This window comes from Pleurodeles waltl, chromosome 4_1, assembly GCF_031143425.1.
Source record: "Pleurodeles waltl isolate 20211129_DDA chromosome 4_1, aPleWal1.hap1.20221129, whole genome shotgun sequence".
NCBI classification, from domain to species: domain Eukaryota; kingdom Metazoa; phylum Chordata; class Amphibia; order Caudata; family Salamandridae; genus Pleurodeles; species Pleurodeles waltl.
Window position 1 is genome coordinate 362,106,906 of NC_090442.1, and position 21,449 is coordinate 362,128,354.

Genomic DNA, 21,449 nt, shown 5'->3' on the forward strand with positions numbered 1-21,449 from the left:
TCTCCCACCAGCCCATGTAAAGGTTTGCGTAAGTGGGAGCAAATGAAGCTCCCATCGCAGTCCCTTGTTTTTGCAAGTAATACTGGTTGTCAAATAGAAAGGCATTGTGGGTGAGACAGAATCTTAACATGCTTACAGGCATGTTGGTGTGTTGAAGGAATTCAATTTTACGAGTGCCTAAAAAATGACTACATGCTTGCATACCATAATCGTGCATGATGGAAGTATAAAGTGCAGTCACATCCATGGTTACCAATAAATAATTGGATTGCCATGGAACATTATGAATCTTGGCTAGAAAATCATTAGTGTATCGTAGGTATGAGGGCAATTCGGTTACATAGGGACATAGAAAGAGGTCCAGATAGCGAGAGGTATTTTCTAAGAGGGATGAATTCATACTGACAATAGGTTGACCAGGGGGATGTTTTTTATTTTTATGAATTTTAGGTAGAAAATAGATACAGGGGGTTCTGGGAGACGTTACTTTTAGATAAAGATATTCATTTTGATCTATAAGATCATTAGTGTGCCAAATATCAAGCATCTCCCAGTAGATAGTTTGATATTCATTAGTGGGATTGGTGGTTAGTTTTTGATAGTGCTGTTTATTGGAAAGTTGATTATTGGCCTCCTTCACGTAACTATCTGTATCCATGATGACAATATTCCCTCCTTTATCGGAGGGTTTGATGACAATAGTGCTATTAGATTTGAGCTCATTAAGATCTTTCCAATCTGAGGCTGAAAAATTGGTTCTCTGAACTTTTTTCATTTTTATACTTTTCCAATTGTTACGGAAATGATCAATATCATCGACCACCAATTCATAGAACATATCAAAAAAATATTACCCGTGGGTAATTGAGGGTTAAATCTACTGGAAGGTTTTAATGCACTAGAAATGGTCTGATTCGTAACAAATCCCATGTCTATCAAAATGTTATTGTCTTTACCTGTATCGTTGCTTGTATCATCTACCCAACTCAAATTCCCAATTTCTACTAGATCAGGGACATCATTGATATGAAACCCAGATGGCATATCTACATTAGTATTGGGCCCTGATGTAGTGGCTCGTGTTTTTTTGTAAAAATGTTTCAACAGCCCTAACTTAAGTGTAGATTTGTACAATTCTATTCTGGTGTCAACATAATCCCAATGATTATCTGGACAAAAACTTAACCCTAAATTTAGAATACGTTCTTGATTCATAGTTAGTTGTGTTTTAGAAATATTTACAATGATGTTGGAATTGTCAGATCGAAAAGTCCCCTTTAGTCTTGATATTTGTGATTTCTGCCTCTTCCCCTCCGCGTCTTGTACCTCCTCGACTTCGTCCTCTGCTCCTGTTTGATTGTGGCGTAACTGATTGTAATAGTCTCATTTCCCTGTGAAAATCCAATTTATTTGTGGAAGCTATATGTATGTATATATATAAAAAGAGAGACTGACTCTCTACATCACATTTTTTTTTAGACATGTGTGCTTTCCCTGGGGCCGATCGTGACCCCATGGCAAAGCACATGTCTAAAACAAGTGCCCCCATAGGGGGTCAGCCCCAACATTTTTTTTAAATATTCCCTGGGTGGGGGGCGTGATCGCCCCTCCAGGGAAAACTATTTGTGAGAAATTACCCCCAGGGTTCGGCCCGTGTAGGAAGGGCCGACCCTGCCATTTTTTTTTTTTTTTTTTTTTAAACATTCATTTCATAATCTGGGGGGTGTGATCGCCCCCAGAAGAACACCAACATATATATATATTTTTTTTATCCCCCTATGGGGGTGGCCCATTTCCATGGGGGACGACCCCCCAACAAGATCCTTGGTGCCTAGGGGTGTTTCCTGGCCATGGATCACAGCTGCGCTACGATCCACAGCCAAGAAACTGTGCCAGGAAGGCATGAATGGAAACGGGAGAGGAAGCTCACCTGCTCCTCGATCCTCTGGTGGGGAAAAAATGTGACATCAGCGCTCCTCGCAGTGCTCTGACATCACAGATTGGTGGGGGGAGGGGACGGGGAGGCGCAGAAGTTTTTCCATGTCTCCCAGGGTAAAAATTTAAAAAAGAAAATCCCCCAGAGGATTTTTAACCCCCTCCCTGGTGTCGGCCACTGGTCGTGACCTGGACTACGGAGGTAGTGCTGATGCCCGCACCAATGGGGTTAAATTCCAAGGGCTTCATTAGGAATCTGGCAGATCATTTGAACTGTCTGCCAAACTTACGATGGGGAGGCTGCCACCACACTGGCTACCTCCCCGCCGGACCCATTAAGAGTAATCGAGCAAGCGGCAATGCTGCCACAGCAGAGTGCACCAGCACCTTCGCAATGTTCACTGTCTGCTCAGCAGACAATGAATATTACAATGGTGTTGGGCAAGGGGACCCTTACATTGCCCATGCCAAGTGCATGGGCAGTGCAGGCCCCCACCCCAGTGGCCCATGCATCTGTCCACCACCAACAATTTCATGGCAGTGAAACCGCCATGAAAAGGCTAGCAGAGAACAAGGTCGTAATCAGCAGGGTGGTGCTGCATGCAGTGTCGCCCTGGCTGATTGCAATCTCTGTCATGGCTCCCCGCAGTTCTGGCGGTACCTTGGCAGTTTCTTAATGTGGCTGTCGAACTGCCACAGCAGTGGCAGTCATGACCATCACTGCGATGCTGACAGTCTCAAGCCCGCCAGCCTCATAATGAGCCCCTAAATATTTGGTGGGGTATAGTTTTCTTTTATTGTTACTTATTTTGGATGGTATTTTAGTATATGCATATATATAGATATGTATATATATATACATATACATATATATATATATAATATTTTAATAACTACAAAATAGTAATTGATTTTGTATCTTTCTGATATATTAACTTACAATCTAAATAGAATAAAAAATGTTACACTCTAAACACAAATTTTTACAAATGATTTACATAGGGGTTTTGTACGAGTTAATTTGTTAATTGGTGGTGGTGAAATGTTAGACCTGACAGCCTTGGGGTGGTCATCCCCCAACATTTTGCCTGCCTCCTTCTATTTTTCTGATCCTGTTTTTGCTGGTTTTAGAGCTCTGCACAGTTTACCACTGCTGACCAGTGCTAAAGTGCATGTGCTCTCTCCCCTAAACATGACAACATTGGCTCCTACCCAATTGGAATATTTAATTTACCTGCAAGTCCGTAGTAAAAAATCACAAGAGGTGCCCAGGGCCTATAATTTAAATGCAACAAATGGGTCTTCAGCACTGATTGTGCCACCCACATAAATAGCCCCTTAACCCTGCCTCAGGCCTGCTATTGAAAGAAAGGCCTGTGTGTGCAGTTTCACTGCCACTTTGACTTGGCATTTAAAACTGCTTGCCAAGCCTTAAACTCCCCTTTTTCTATATCTACACCACCTCTAAGGTAGGCCCTAAATAACGCATAGGGCAAGGTGTTATGTAAGTGAAAGGCAGGACATGTACTTATGTATTTTACATGTCCTGGTAGTGAAAAACTCATAAATTAGTTTCTCAGTACTGTGAGGCCTGCTCCTCTCATGGGCCGGCCTAAGAACTGCCCTTACATACTTTTAAGTGATGGATTCTGATCCGAAAAGAGTTACCCTGTCATATTTAGTATGACCAGAATGGTAATAGAAAATCCTGTTTACTTGTGTAGTAGGAGAAATGCCACTTTTAGAAAGTTGGCATTTCTCTACACTTACTGCCTTCTGTGCCTTAAGCCTGTCTCCAATCCACGTCTGGTTGACAGTTCTCCTTGTGCAATCTGCATTCATCTGCATACAGATGGGTTTCCCCGGGCAGGAAGGGTGGTGGGGCTCTCTCTTACACTTCAAAGGCCAGTGGCCTGCCCACACAGAAAGGACTGATAACCCCGCCACATGGCTCCTGGCAGACAGGGCTGGTTTGAAAGGGGAAACTGTGCACTTCAAAACCAATCTTTGAAGTTTCCCTCTCTTCAAAGGCACTTTTGGGTATGTATACTGGGTCTCTGACCCCCACCAAATCAGACACTTTTGGATCTACAGTGGGACTGCCTGTCTTCCCAAAGGACACATCTGGACTGATTTGCTGGAAGGACTGCTGCCTTGCTTGTTTCCCTGCTGCCTGCTGGCCCCTGATGCTGTTGGAAGGACCCTGCCTTCCTCACAATTGCTCTCCAATGACTTGGATTGATCTTGCCTCCTGTTCTGAAGTCTCAGGGCCAACAAAGACTTCATCTACTAGTTCACCGACTTCAGTGACCCAGAACTGGTGCCGCTGTCTGACACCACACTGGTGCCTGCTATGGCTCTGTGGTCCTCGCTGAATGCAACGACTGAGGCCTGCAACATAAGCTCGACATTGCTGCAATGCTGCTGATGTCCTGTGGTGTGATCGCGACAGTGCAAAGTCGATACAGCACATCTTGACTGGCTGTATTCATCGATTCTGCTAGGGATCACAAGGAATCAATGCCTCGCCACCAATGCCACATCAGCTCCCCTGCAACCGGACGGGACAGATGTCTCACCTCCCCTGCCTCACAGTAAGGAACCAACGCCTCTCCTCCCTGGTAGCTGCAAGGAATCAACGCCGTACTAGCTCCAGTGATGCCTCAACTCCCTGACTCCATGAACCGTCTTTGTTTCATCACTAACTACTGTATCTGGGGGTCCGTGCGACTCCGTGAACAGTGCAGCACTCCCTCATGAGTGGCATCGGACTGTTGGGAGCGACTCTGTCAACGACGCTGTTATAGCCCCAGTTGGAGCTATTGCGATTCTAAGCACTTTATTGGGATTTAATCTTTAAACATGTATAACTTTACTTGTTGTTAGAAATGGGGTCTTTTCTAAGTCAGGTTACCCCCTGTCCAAGCAAGGACCCTCACTCTAGTCAGGGTAAGTCACACACAATCCAAATTTCCCTGTGCCCACCCTTGGGTAGCTTGGCACTGAGCAGTCAGGCTTAACTTAAAAGGCAATGTGTAAAGTATTTGTACAATAAATTATGCAATAATACAGTATAGCACCACAAAAATACACCACAGAGTGTTTAGAAAAAAATATAGTATTTATCTGATAAGATGCAGGTCAAAATGATTAAAATGCAATAATTGTATGTTAGGATATCACTGTAAAAGTTATATAAAGTGTCTTAAGTCTTTTAAAAGCAATCAAAGTCTCTTTCAAGCACAAAGTACCTGGTTCACATGCAAAATCTCCCCAAAGAACTGCAGAGGAGGAGATACGTGGAAACAAAGGGGTGTACGTTGATTTCTCAGGCCGCACACAGCGATGCGTCGTTTAGTTTTCACGCAGGGTTAACTGTGCATCGATTTCCGGGGCTCAGTCGTGGATCCTCTTTGGGTTGCAGGATTTTCTGACACCTCGGGGACGATGCATGGATTTCCTGAAGTCACAGGAGCTGCGTTGATTCGGTGGGCGTTGCGTCGAATTATCTACCACATGGCAGGCGCTGAGTCGATTCCTCTCTGGAAGTCGGGCTGTGTCGTACCGGCTTGGCTGTGCATCGATCCGGTGGGCCGTGTGTCGAATTTCCGGTCGCTACGCTGGCGCTGCATCGATCTTCTCAATGTAAAGTTGGGCTGCGTCATTCCGGTTCGGGGTGCAGTGAATTTTTTACTGCAGTGCAGGCTGTGCGTCGTTTCTGGCAGGCTGTGCATTGAATTATGCCGCACAAGGAGTCCTTTGTGTAGAGATGAAGTCTTTTTGGTCCTGAGACTTCAGGGTACAGGAGGCAAGCTCTAGCCAAGCCTTTAGAGAGCACTTCTTCACCACAGCCAGAGAGCAGCAAGGCAGCAGAGCAACAGCAAGGCAGCAGTCATTCACAGAAAGCAGACAGGTGAGTTCTTTGGGCAGCCAGGCAGTTCTTAGCAGGATGCAGGTTCTGGTTCAAGTTTATTTTCCAGGAAGTGTCTGTGAGGTAGAGTGTCTCTTCCAAGAAGTGTCTAATGTCTGTGGTTTTGGGTGCTCTTCTTATACCCATTTTGGCCTTTGAAGTAGACTTACTTCAAAAGAAAGTCGCACTTGTTTGTGAAATCCTGCCTTGCCCATGCAAGGCCTCAGACACACACTAGTGGGTTGGAGACTGCATTGTGTGAGGGCAGGCACAGCCCCCTGCAGGTGTGAGTAACCACTCCTCCCCTCCCTCCTAGCACAGATGGCTCATTAAGATATGCAGGCTACGCCCCAGCTCCCTTTGTGTCACTGTCTAGTGAGAGGTGCAACCAGCCCAACTGTCAAACTGACCCAGACGGGGAATCCACAAACAAGCAGAGTCACAGAAATGGTCTAAGCAAGAAAATGCTGATTTCAGCAAAATTGTGAGTTCAGAGATCCCAAACTCCACATGTCTATCTGCTCCCAAAGGGAAGCTACGCTCTAATCATGTTTAAAGGCAGCCCCAGGTTAACCTATGAGAGTGATAGGCATTGCAACAGTGAAAACCGAATTTGGCAGTATTTCATTGTCTGGACATACAAAACACAGTAGTATATGTCCTACATTAACCATACACTGCACCCTGCTCATGGGGCTACCTAGGGCCTACGTTAGGGGTGTCTTACATGCAGGAAAAGGGATGGGTTAGGCCTGGCAAGTGAGTGCACTTGCCAAGTCGAATTTACAATTTAAAACTGCACACACAGACACTGCAGTGGCAGTTCTGAGACATGATTACAGGGTTACGTTTGTGTGTTGGTAAACCAGTGCTGCAGGCCCACAGTAGCATTTGATTTACAGGCCCTGGGTACCTCTAGTGGACTTTACTAGAGACTTACTAGTAAATCAAATATGCCAATCATGGATAAACCAATCAACAGTACAATTTACCAGAGAGCTTATGCACTTTAGCACTGGTTAGCAGTGTTAAAGTGCTCAGAGTCCTAAAGCCAATGAAAACAGGTCAGGAAAAATAGGAGGAAGGAGGCAAAAAGTTTGGGGATGACCCTGCAAAAAGGGCCAGGTCCAAAACTTGTGTACATTGGATTCTTGACATTTTGGTCTTATGTTATTCAGATACATTTTATCTATTTTCCTAAAATGGTGGGGAGTACTTTTTGTTGTGTTTTCCTTGTGTTACTGTATGAGTTACTGCACAAATACTTTACACATTATTTTCACTGCTAAGCCTGCCTGCTCTGTGCCAAGCTACCAGATGATTAGCACAGAATAATTGAGGTTATGTAGTGACTTACCATGATTAGGATTATGGTCCCTACTTGGACAAGGTGTATACCTCTGCCAACTTGAGACCCAATTTCTAACAAGAAGGTTTTAGTAAAGTTTGAACTATAGCTTCTAAGCTTTGTAATTATTTTTTGTTTGGAAGAGTAGGACTTTGATAGCTAAAGTCTAATGCATTTGTTGAGTTTGGAAATTCTAGGTATATTCTATAAATTGCTATAAAGTAGTGAGGCATTATCTAAGAGTGCCTAAGAAAGAGTTAGGCCGCCCTTTCATTCCAATGTTTTGGCTTCCTGGGATAGTGTACCCTTGTACACATTCCACAAGGGTATGTGGAACTTGGGTTGGGGTCTGTGCCCTGAATGGCCCATATGTCCTTCCCAGCTGTTGTAAATTGTATAATCTAATAGTCTACTGGATAAAGTGAGGTGGACAGGATTTAAGAGTGCCATTCATTATCCAAATAGTGCATTGTATTATGGTTAGTACATTATTAGCTGTACTGAAGTGAATATTCATCGTTTTATTATTTTTGTTATGATGCAAGGGAAAGTTCTCCTTTGTGTGAGATACCTTTAGGTGGTTAAGAATCTTTTCCAATCAAATCTTTTTGGGGCAGTCATAGCTGATTCTTTTGCTTAAGTAATTAGTAGCTTTAAATCTGGAGTAGAGGGTTACTGTTCAATTACATATTTAGGAACATTAGGAATAAATATTTTCGAATTGCTCCTGTTAGAGTTAAATGGCTAGTCCTTGCTTCTTCAAAGTCTTGCACTGTAGGAAAGTCCTCCTTTTTTTCTGCTCACTCCAATCAATCAATCAGTTTTTGTAAAGCACAACTACTCACCTGGGAGGGTCTCAAGGCGCTGGTGGTGAGCCTGTGTCTCATTCGAAGAGCTAGGCCGTGAGGTTCTTCCTGAAGACAATGAGTGATGGACTCTGTCTGAGTTGCATGGGCAGGTTGTTCCAGCTCTTTGCTATGAGGTGGGTTAAAGATCTTCCTCCGGTGGTGGTTTTCCAGATGCGTGGGATGGCGGTCAGTGCCTGGTGGGAGAAGTGGAGGGGTCTGGCGGGGTTATAGAAGGAGATGCAATGGTTCAGGTAGGACAGTCCAATGTTGTGAAGGGCCTTGTAGGTGTGGGTGAGTAGTTTGAAGTTGATTTGCTTCCCCACCGGGAGCCAATGGAGGTTCCTCAGGTTTTGGGAGATGTGTTCCTGGCGAGGGATGTTCAGGATCAGTCTGGCAGCTGTGTTCTGGATGAGTTGTAGTTTTTTTGGTGTTCTTAGCTGTAGTGCCGGCTTATAGTGCGTTGCTGTAGTCGTGTTTGCTTGTGACTAAGTTGTGGGTGACTATCTTGCAGCAGTTGTCAGGGATCCATTTGAAGTTTTTGCAGAGTTGGCGGAGGGCGTGCCAGCAGGAAGAGGTGACTGCGTTTACTTGTTGGGTTATCGAGAGGGAAGAGTCAAGGATGATTCCTAGGTTGCGGGTGTGGTCAGTCAGAGTAGGCGGGGCGCCGAGTGATGTGGGCCACCAGGAGTCATTCCAGGCTGAAGTGGAGCTTCGAAAGATGAAGAGCTCGGTCTTGTCCGAGTTGAGCTTGGGGCAGATCTCCTTCATCCAAGCAGCGATGGCTTCCATTTCAGAGGGAAAGTTCCTTTTAGCTTTGTCCGGGTCTTTGGTGAGAGATATTATGAGTTGTGTGTCATCTACGTATGACACAATGTTCATTCTGTGGCCTCTGACGATGGCGGCAAGTGGGGCCATGTAGATGATGAAGAGCGTAGTGCTCAGGGAGGATCCCTGAGGGACTCTGCAACTGACTTCTGTCGGTTTGGGAGTCTGACTTTGTGTTTTTTCGGTGAGGAAAGAGCAAACCCATGCAGGGCTTTTCTGCAGATTCCTGCGTCGTGGAGTCTGGTGCATACGGTGATGTGGGAGGCTGCTGAGAGGTCGAGGAGTATTAGTGCTGCGGTGTGGCTGCGGTCAAGGAGTGTGCAGATGTCATCTGTGGCTGCAAAAGAGCTGTCGCTGTGCTGTGGTTGCTGCAGAAGCCAGACTGACAGGTATCTTTTTGGAAAGATACTGGTGGTTACTCACTCTAGGCTGTGCCCTGGGTACTGCTAACCAGTCCCAGGGCCAGTGCTCTGTGTAAAGTGGATATACAAATTAGGCTAATTTTTATTGGCTCTGTCAATCTACCTATAAGTCTGTAGTATATGGTAGGTCATGTAGGTTTAGGAACCCGGGCATAGGTAATACACCCATGGGTACACTGCTGAGGTGCCCCGTGCCATTTTAAAGGGAGGCCTGCCTTGCTGGCTGCTTAAGTTACCTTCAAATCTGACTTTGGAATTAAATGTAATCCCAAAGCATTAACAACTGTCTTTTTACATATTAGTCACCAATAATGTGTGCCCTGGGTGCCCCCAGTGTTGGGTGCAGTGGAACAATAAGCAGGGACCTTATAAAAGTTTTTTTCTAAGCCCTGGTGAAGGAAATATAGCCAAATGAGTTTTCTCTCACTGTAGTGAATCTGCTTCATAGGCTAAGATGGGGAGACTTTATTTTTAATTAATGAAGTCTCAAAAGGAGCTAACTATTTCAAATTTGGTATCAAAATGATTGCAATAATAAATCCAACAACTTGCCATTATTCAATTTAATATAACTAACTCAGGGAAAGAGTTTTGGAACTCTAACTGAAAGATGCCAACTTCAGCCCTGTAGTGCCCTTCTCTGATTGGCCAGGCTGCCTTGATAATGTGTGAAGTGGCCTGGGATGAGGACAAAGAAAGTGCCTGGGAAAGGAGATCTGCCTCAGCAGATGGTGAACATGACTGGGGGAGAGCTGCCAAACTAGACTTCAAAGGAGGGAAGGATATTTGGGACAGTTCTGGACCTCCCTCATTTCTAGCAAACCCAGACAGCCAGGTGCCCCCCTTAGATTACATGAGGGCTGGAGAGGGCTGTGTTAAGGGAACTTAGCCACACCAGGGGGTGGGCTCAGCCAGACTGAACCTCCAAGTTTGAATTTTCTGCCATTTTGGATTTTTGAGGAATGTTGCTCCCTGGGATTTAATTTAGCCACACTTCCCAGGAAGTAGTCATCCAAGAGGGAGGTGGCTTGCATGCGATTGGTCAAGAGGCCCCTCCGCTTTCCATACCAGGAGCAAGGATACCTATGGCAGAGCTGCTCCCACTCCTCATATCTCTACAAGGAACAAAACAAGAAGAAGAAGGACTTTCTGCTGGACCCCTGACCTGCACCTGGACACTGCACCAGCTGCACACTTGGGCTTCAACACTTGAAGAACTTTGCCTGTCTTCAACTGCTTCAAGAAGGGACTCCCTATTTACTACAGGTAGAAAATAGCTGACCAGAGTCACCTGCATAAAAGCTTGAAGAAACTGACCAGCTGACCACTGTCCAGTGGTCATTTTTAAATTTGAGCCAAGTGCATTTCTGGGAGTTGGGGTCCTAACCCTCAACGAGCAACTCAGAGCTTTTTGAACCTTGGGATGAGTTGTGGACTCCTAAACGACCTTCAAAGACTTTCTGGAAGAAGATCCAGAAGTTTGTAAAAGATTGAACTTTTGAAAAAAAAGCTCCATAAAGGGACCGATCTGACTTCGTGAGTCAAGTCGGCTTATGTCAATCGCGACCCAGCCTGATTTGCAGGTTCATCCCATGGAAAAGCTCCAGAGTCCCTCACTTCCAGGATTCCACTGAGGGCTCCAGAAAAGGTAATCCAACCATGTCGACTCAAAATCAGCTTGCTTTGAAGGGTCATCCAACGTCGGAGAGAAAAAGCTCTAAAAAAGTGACAAAGTCCAAACGTAAAAAGTTGACCGAGTCTTCCCGTGCAAGGGACCTGAGGAGGACTTCAGGGAGGTCAACTTGAACTTTGACATGATCCCGGGTAAAGGATTCCATCCTGAAAAAATTACTACGTCCGAACGTAGAATCTTCACAGAGGCCTCCTGTGCAGCGTATCCGATGAGGGCTCCAGGGAGGTCTACTTCAATTCTGACTTGGTCCCAGATGAACATTTCTGACAAGAAAAATATGCAGATCTGAGGAAGGGCTCAAGGGAGGTCAGCTTCCTATGTGACTATGTCCCAGTGAGAAAGAAGACTGTGAAAAAAAGACTAAGGTTTCATTATGACATTGGTGGTAAATCCTGCTTACCGTCGCGGTGATGGCCGCCAACATACTGTCGCGGAAGTGAACATCCGTTCACCATATTATGACAGACACACACTAAACCGACAGAATACTGCCACAAACACAAATCCACCAGATCAAAGGTAAGTGTTAAACTGTTGGTACAAACACCCACACCGTCACACCAACAAAACAACGTCCTCCACATTATGACCCACGAATCACCACGGAGGACAATCAACGGCGGTAAACCATAGGCGGTACAAACCAGTGTGGTCAGAATGGCCACCCAAATACAAAACAACATAACAGTGGCAAAACACCAAAAACACACACCTGACACCAATACACACACCACACCCACTCACCAACAGCACTGTAAACAGACACCCACATTACCCACAACCCTTTACGAACACGAAAAATAGCCACGAGACAGACACACAAATCACAGACACAACTACACACACCACTACCACCCAGCCATCCTTCACGCACCCCACACCCAACCACATTATTCAACACGCACTGCATAACATACACCAAACAACACCCATGTCCCCACAAAGGCACCCTCGTTTCCACAGATGAGGAGTTGCAGGTCATGGTGGAGGAAAAAGTCAGGGTAGAGCCACAGCTGTTTGGAGCACAGATACAGCAAATATCCATTGCAAGGAAGATTGAGCTATGGTCCAAGAACATGGGACGATATCAGGAAGAGGTGGAACGACCTACAGGGGAAGGTACGTTTCATGGCAGCAAGGCACCAGCTCACCATCCAGAGAACTGGTGGTTGATCCCGACCTTCTCCCCCACAGCAGACAGCATGGGAGGAGCAAGACGTGGCAATACTGCATCCTGAGGGAGTCACTGGAGTAGCCTGAGGACTGGACACTGGTGAGTCAACATTTACGACCTATCACCCCCCATACCTGCATGCCATCTCACCCTAACTCCCATCACTCCACTCCATCTCACACACTGCACCTACACATATAACTAACCCCAATGCCAAGCCCTGAATGCCATACACACTGCATGTACAGTCCTCCCAGCCCTGCATTCCCACCCACCACCTATGCATGCACAGCACAATCCCACAATACATCACCATACACAAACAAAGGTGGCAGGGCAACAGCAGCAATATAAGGGAAGCTAGGGATGTATAATATGTCACAGACCTGAAGCATATTACATCCCCGCAGGTGATCCGGCCAATCCTAGCAGCGAGGAGGTGAAACGGCTATAAAGTCACCCAACAGAAGATGCCCCCGGGGATGACAGTAACTCTGGACATCTGGATGAACTTCCTGGCCCATCAGGGACCACTGGTCAGTTGGCCACCCCAGCCCACACCCAGACCACCACAGAGCATCTCCTCTAAGTATCCAATACCACAGCACCCACCCAACGTCCCCATACCTCTGTCCCCAGGACACGTCAATCAGCAGTGTGCCCACCTATATAGGGAGCCCAGTTTACACCTCACAGGCAAGACAATCAGGGACCTGGGGTCAATGGCAGTGGGCACACCATTCGGGGACACAGTCACAGGGGGACAGGGACATTGGGAGGACAGCTGTGCGCCAGGGGGAGGACAGGCTCAGGAAACCAACTGTCCTGGAGGTACACACTAATGTCCTGGGGGATTACCAACAATCCCAGGACAAGATGGGTCAGATTCTTAACATCATGCAGGAGAACCAGTGGCTGAAGGAGGTACACCATCAGGAGATCAGGAAAGATTTATTTTCAGGCCCTCAACACCACCATGGCCTGCATAGCAGGTGTGCTGGCTGACATGGCCATCATAATGAGGGAATTTACAGCAAACCAGCGGGCCTCTTCCACTAGCCAGTCAACTGATCAGCCCACCACATCTGCTGCAGCTAATGGACAGGAGAACCTGCCACAGGACCCACAGGCCACCAGCACCCCTCCCCCTGCAGAAGGTGAACCACCCCGCAAATTGTCCCTGCGACCCAGACAGATGCCAGAGACACTTGCCAAGACCATGACCACTGCCAGGAAAGGAGACCCTCCTGAATGTCCCCCTTGTGTCCCATTCTGTCACCTTGTCCACTTTGAACTGCCTATGCTCTCCTTCCTATGGCCCTGAACACTGGACCTGTTCTACAAACAGACTGGACCAATACCCTCAACTTACCTCTACCATCACCCCATTCCATTGCACTATTCCGTCTATAAATTTCACTACAATAAACACCCTCAAACACAACTTGAGTGATAGTGCTCTATGTGAAGAAAATGTGCAATTATGGTAACAGTTACATCTTGTGCAAATGACCTGAACTCTGTGATAACATACACATAATGACCTGTAGCTGTCTGTAGTCATCACATCAGTACACAGTTGTTAAAACACCAACATCTGCAAAATGAGAATGCATAGGTGCCAGTCAGTTGAGATGCAAAGGAATTGACTGCCATCATGCTACAGCCACACTGAAAGAATAATTAATCAGAGGAATGGTCAGTTCCACTGTCTCACCTGTGTGTCATTGGAAGTACTGACGAATAACTGTTGTCCACATCCTCATCCTCTGCCTCCTCATCCTCACTGTCCTCAGAGTCCACTGCTGCCACAGGGGCATTTCCAGCCTCCTCCTCCTGCAGAGAAGGCACATGTCATCTGAGGGCCAGGTTGTGCAACATGCAGCATGCTACAACTATCTGGCAAACCTTCTCAAGGGAGTAGCACAGGGATACACCTGTCAGATGGAGGCATCTGATCCTGTCCTGCAGGAGGCCGAAGATATATTCTATGATTCGCCTGGTTCACCCATGTACATCATTATACCGATTCTCAGCCCCTGTCCTGGAATTCCTCACAGGAGTCAGGAACCACGATAGGTTTGGGTAGCCAGAGTCATCTGCAAGTATTGAGGGACAAACATTAGCCTTACACAGTGGTATGGGGGATGACTCCTGAAGGCATACACTGACATCCAATGGGTGAGGACCCTGGCTCACCTATTAGCCTCACCCTGTGCCTCTGTAGTTGTGGCATAACATTTTGCATGCTGCTATTCCTCAGGAGGAAGGCATCATGCACCGACCCAAGATACTTGGCAGTGATATGGGAGTTGTACTGGTCAGCCAGGCACACCATTTGAACATTGAGTGGGTGGAAAATCTTCAGATTCCTGAATACATGTTCATTGTGCTGGGAAGGGGGGACAAATGCAATATGTGTTCCGTCAATTGCCACAATAATATTTGGTATATGTCCCATTGCATAGAATCCAGACTTCACAGTTGACAAATCTTCCACTTGGGGGAAAGTCATGTAGCTGCATATGTGTTTGACCAAGGCAGACAAAACCCTTGCCAGTGACATTCCAGCTGCCCAGCCCACTGTCACTTGGAAAGAACCAGTTGCCAGTAAATGGAGCACTGATAGAACCTGGACAAGAGGGGGGGTCCAAGTGTGATGACGGATGGCTGATATTCGATCAGGCTCCAATTGAGTATGCAGCTCTGTAATTGTGGCCCTGTCCAGTCTATAGGTCAGTATTATGTGCCTGTCTTCCAGTGTAGCCAAGTCCACAAAGGGTCTGTGCACCGGTTCTTGTCTCCTCCTCCTATTCTTCTGCAGTGGTAAGTATCTAAGGGACACAAGAGTAAATAGGGTGTCACAATCTGAACAATAGAACCACCACCTCAGTGTACATAGAGCATATATGTAATCGGACAATGTGAATGGAAATGTATGTGCAATTTATAGCAATGACACAGTTTCCAGTTTCTGAATGTTGTTCACCACCATAAAATGGTCATGGTGGAAGGCGGTATTGCACCGCCGTGCTATTCCTCATTGGCTAAAATGGGGCTCTATGGAGTACAGTGTCCAATGGGGATCACAGGCGGTGGTGCCGGTGTACACCGCCATGGATGTGACCGCCATTTTCTGTCTAAAACCTCACTTGATTCCTGACTTTTCACAGGACAACACCTCCACTTTGTGTGCTGCTGTGACCTGTGTCTGGATCCTGCCATGGCCCGTGTGACATGGGAAAAGGCCCCTGCCTTCACTTAGGAGGACAGCGGTATGGGCCTCAAGACCAACAGGTGAGTACACCATGGGCATGATGCATGTGACAAAGTTGCATGGACATGTGTGTGCTAGCAGTGTGTAATTTGGGTAGGGGTATGTCTGGTGGTAGTGTACATGCAGGCTCCGGGTGATGTGTGTACTAATGGAGATGGAAATGGTATTTGTGGGCTATATGTGTGACAGGCTGGATTGTATGGTTAATGATGTCCTTTTGTCTGTATTACATCTGCAGGTCAGCACCCATCAGAAGAAGGGATTGTGGCGTGCCATCACCAAGGACGTGCAGACCCTGGGGGTCTATAACAGGCGGAGCACCCACTGTAGGAAAAGGTGGGAGGACCTGAGACGCTGGGCCCGGAAGACCGTGGCGGCTCAGCTGTGGATGACCTACCAATGAGGGCGTGGGGCCTGTCGGAACCTGACCCCGCCGATGGCCAGCATACTGGCGGTGACCTACCCAGAGCTGGATGGGCACTTGAGGATAGCACAGCCACTAGGGGGTGAGTACAGTGAGCGTGACGACAATTATTTTTGGGTGGCATGGAATCCTGGTGGTCGGATTCAGTTAGTGGGTGCCCCTTAATGCCAGCTCAGCCATTGGTGCGTGATCCAGTTCTAGGTAAATGGGTGCATAGCAAAATCTGGTAACCTAGATAGGCAGCATTCCATGTCAGACAGGGCTTAGGGGTCCTAGGTGGGGTGCAGTTGGCAGTGATTGGCTCTCATCTTGCTGTGGCACTTAGCCAATGTAATGCCAGTGCGATGCATAGTGCTCAATACTGATCCCTGTGTGTGAGGGTAATGTGTATGCCAACTGTGGTGTTGTTGCTGTAATTGACTCAGTGCTCCCTTTCTCTCGCCCCTCCATTATCTTCTGTCATCCTGTCCATGTGTGCATTAAAATCATCTGGCAAAGGAGCAGGTGCACCGGCAAGTAAGGGAGCTGCAGCCCACAGGACCCAGGAGGGAGAGTCCACGACGACGAGGGGACCAGTGGGACGGAGGGTGAGGGGGACACCATGGGGGGACAGGAGCTGATACGACTGACTCTGATTCCTACTCCGATGGAAGCTCCCTGGTGGTGGCGGACACCTTTGGAACCACCCCAGCTACAGGTTCTACAGCCACTCCCCATACCAGCACCCCTCTCCCAGTACCCCCCCCCCACCAAGTTGCCAGTGCCCACTCACCCAGGAGGGAGGGCATCTCCTTTGCCCTAGGCACCTCAGGCCCTGCCCCAGTCAGCCCTGCTACCCTCAGTGAGGAGGCTATTGCCCTCCTGAGATCCATCTCTGTAGGACAATCAACCAAAGTCAATGCCATCCAGGGGCTGGCATCCCAGATGCAACAATGCAATGCCTTCCTGGAGGGCATTCACAGTGGCCTGGTGGCCTTACAGAGATCATTTTAGGCTCTTGTCTCCCCTCTGATAGCAGCTAGTGTCCCTGTTTCTTCCTTCCAACCTCCAACTACCACTTCCCAGTTCCAGCCTCCTCTCCCCAAACCCATCCCACGCACACGTTCTAACAACTATGTACCCAAAACAACAGACAAGACTCGCACAGACAAAAACAGGCAGCAAACTTCAGTCCACAAGCACTCACACAGCCAACACACAGATGCACATACAACATCATCCACTGCCTCCACTGTCTCCCCCTCCTCCTCCTCCCTCGCAGTCACATCAGCACTCACACCTGCATGCACAGCACCAACAGCCCCAGATCCTGCCACCTGCACATCCTTGCCCACAGTAACCACAACAGCAGATCCACAGGCATGCACCCCACATACCACATGCATAGTCACCACCACCATCACCACCTCATGCAGCACACCCACCTCACTTGAAGACACCACTACAACATCCATCCACACATCCTGTTTGACCTCCCCCACCCTGTCTGCCCCCCTCTAAAGACACACAAACACTTGCACTCAGACCCCCAACAGCCATCCACCTCACTCACACACTGCCCATGCACCTGTGCCCAAGTCCAGCACATCTCCTCCTCCTACAACCACTTCCTCTACCTCCACTCCCATACCTCCTCCCAAAGCCCACCCCACTGGTCCTAAGAAGCTTTTCATTTCCCACCTTGACCTCTTCACTCCACATCCCCCCATCCTGCTCATAAGAGAAAGGTCTCACCCCCCCAGTACCTCCAGCACCAAATCTAGCACTGTACCACCCCCTAAGACTTCAGCTGCCACTAAGGGGCACATGAGTGGAACTCTGGCCCCCTGCCCCAAGCCCACTTCTCCGCCCCAAAACGGAAGACAAAGAGCTGCCCTCTCCCAAACCCAACCCCAAGGACCCCCCTCCCAAAAAGAAGTGTGTTGTGCATATGTGTGTCCCTCTCCCCTCCTTCCATCCCTCCCTTATGCGCTAGGCAGCTGTACTCACCGTCATCGTCTTCGTTGGCGTTGGTGCTCCAGGACGGCCATGACATGGTACAGCATGTAAATCCAATGATTACTTTCCAATATGCACTATATTACAAATTTGCACTTTAACTATACTATGTGGCTAATTATGTTCTTTGACAAAATCAAAAGTGTCAGTTACGGCAGTTGCATGATAACAAAAGATATTATTGGAGTTCTTTTGCACTATGAAGTTGTGTGGTGTGTTTGGATCTAAGCAGTCTTTGTGTATGTCAGTTAGCAGCATCAGCACCATATTTTTGTAGATATGGCTCTACACTGTTTGCCCCATTGTGTTATGCAGCGCTGCAACATTGGTTGCTGTGCTGCATTGGACAATTTTTATATATCCAGCCCAAGTCTTTTGCTGTTCAAGCTGGTTCTTTTCTTTTCAGGTGCTGGTTTATGAAAAAAATATTTTTCAATTGTTTAACCAAATGAATATATAGATGAATTTGTACTACTCATGGTATTCAAAATCAATAGTAAGTGGGAGTAGCAATGAGATCATCTAATCCCTATTTGTATGAAATGCATATATTTATGATCTGAATCTTAACTAGTACAAACATCAACATTATTCCATGCAATGCATGAACCCTCATCACCATTTGCTTTTTTTAATTGTCTCAATATCTGCATTTATTCACGGTTCATTCATCCATGGTTCCCTGGAAACACATGGAAACACATTTGTTCTCATTCATTCTGTGTAGTAGCCCCATTAGTTGTTTCCATCTGAAGTATTGCAGATTTACAGAATAGGGTGGGTAATATATATCAGTTCATCCATATAATGCTTCTGAAGATCATGCATGAATCCTGCCACTGAAAAAGTGAGCATCAGCTTGATCAAAAATCTGTTTAACAAAGAAAAAAATGTAGCATAATTATCTGAGAATTACCAATTACTGGTACCCAGGCTACCCTAGGATGGATACTTCTCAAATATGCCATCACTTCTTGCTCACTATCAAAGTATAATGGACAAAAGGAAAACCAAGAAGACATCCAAAATGAATTAACCTATAAGTGATCTTGTTACACCTCGGGGTCTCCTATAAAAGCCAATAGCAAAAGGGAATGTAAAGTTTAGCTTGATATAAGAGCAGAATCGTATGACCACTCTGCAAAGTATTGTGTATTGTGTTGCTGCAATATGGGAGCATTAAGCCTTCAATTTCCTCAATACTAAAGAGGAGCTAGAAACTTCGAAAAGGTTGGCACCTCCTTGGAGAATAGCTGTTTTTTGCAGAAGCTTCACTATCTGCCCACGTAGTAAAAAGGGTTACAGGATAATGGGCCCAATTGTAAATTTGATGGTCTGACCTCCATAACTGCAATACGGGGGTGGGGATGCGGCCATCAAGCCAGCAACCTCACCACTGTTATATTACGGTGTTCCTGCTGGGCTGACTGGCGGAAAAAGTGTGGCGGCATTGGCCTCGGCTCTCTGAGATAGTCAAGGCCAATGCAACTGCACCTCGGAATGGAAGACAGTGCGCATTCTGAAGGCGCTGACAGTGGGGGGCCCTACACTGCCCACAACATTGTCGTGGGCATTCCAGGGGCCCCCCTGTTGCCCCAACTCTGCCTTTCCACCAACCTTTTCATGCTATGGAAAGGCTGGCAGAGAGGAAAGTCGTGATCAGACACAGTGGCAAACTTGGCACTGCTGTGGCTGACCACAACTTTCACTGCTGCCAATCCGATGGGATCTCTGATCCTGGGCCGGTCTTCTGGTGGTCCGACTGCCAGGATCATAATCTGCCACATTGGGTACAGCTGTCTTATGGACCGTCGTACTCATAATCAGGCACAATATCTAAAAAGCCTCAAACACATTCAACACTTCTGTGTGCTAATATACCATTTAGGAATAGTCTTATTGAAGTTACATATCTGATCAGGATATTCAGGAACAATTTAACTGGTAGAAGCTAAGAAAAGGCTCGACCCGTTCTCACATTAATAATGTACAGAATAGGGAAGGTAGACCCTAGCAACAGAGCAGCAGTCAGGGGTTCAAGTAAGTAGCAGAAAGCATAGGGATCCTAAGACTGGAAACAGGAGCTTATATAAGCTAGAACACAATGAACCTGTGCCTTATTCTGCTTTATATATACATGACATTCACTGGTTCAAATATGACAGTCACTGGTTCTCTTCTCTGAAGGATTGCCGTTGATAAATGAACCAGGTGCCATAGTCGACCTGGTAACTTTCAAGGTTATGGGATGAATGTCTGCTGTATGGGACAAGTTGTTATTTTGCACTGCATCATGGAGTACACCATCATCTCCCGGACTATAACCAGCAACTGTGTGTCATCGCAAACACCACATGCTTGTCTCAGCCAACCACCATAGGAGCACTGTGGGTAAACATGCCCCTGCTGCATTATAGTTCTCCTATTGTGGCCCATGGAAACTGAGAGGCACTCCTTAGTTCCTCTGTAACAGGAATTCTTACAGCACATGTTCAAATCAACAATTTCTACTTGATCAGACCCATTGCTTGAGGTGCAGCTTATTAATATGATTACAGAGAAAAGGCCTGATGGCTTCATGTGTAATACAAGAAGACAGTGCAGTGAATTGTGATGAAGAGCAATAATGATGCACCTTCTGAGTACAAATCAGGCTGACACATATCACTAAACCAAACACATACATACTATTAGGAGCTAGTACTGAGTGGGTAAGCCTTCTGTGACATCAAAAACAACAAAGACTCCAAAATTATTTCAGCATCATTATTCTAGTTGATCTCAGACTCAGGGCAGCTATCAACAAACAGCAGCAAACAAATTCAATTCATAATAATAATGTACCCCAATGTACAGCTTCAGTTGAACTTGTAATACACAATGAAAACCTGAACAAGAGAAACAATAAACAAATGGGCATGTTAAAGTGCTAAGGAGTAATAAAGTCAAGTTTCCATCTTGATATGTAAAGAACAAAATGGCAAAACCTAGAGAACAACTGTACCTCATCACCAGTTGAAGAAACCGGAACACGGTTACGATGGCAATCTCAAATTTCCTACTATAGAAGCTATAGTCTAACAAAAAGAACTTCTCACACAATGATCTCATTTTGAGTTGTGGAGTAAAAAAAACCCTACAACTTCAGAAGAAACTTCTAATTTTGGGGAGAATCCATTTCCTCCACCATTGGGGACTTTGGTGAAAGAAATTGCAAAGAGCAGCATCAAGATGTATGTCTCTTATCTGCATGTGTCTCAATTAAGAATCAGTTATTTGTAGATTTGGCACTGAAATGATTTGTAAGGTGGAGGTTATCCTATGACACCAATCATTTCATGTTAGTGATGGAATCCCTGTTAATGGTTATTTGGTTGAATGCAACATCAAGGAGGTTTCTTTGGGAGACAGTAAACTCTGTGTTTGCAAGTACACACTATTAGTATTTTGATAAAATTGGTAATACAGAAAAAAAATCTTATAGGCTATAACAATAGACTCAGTGAGGTGTGGTGAGTTTTCCAAATTCAAACTTAATTTAGGCAAATCTTTCATTCTCCCTCTCACCACATAACCCAAAATTATGGAATGCATT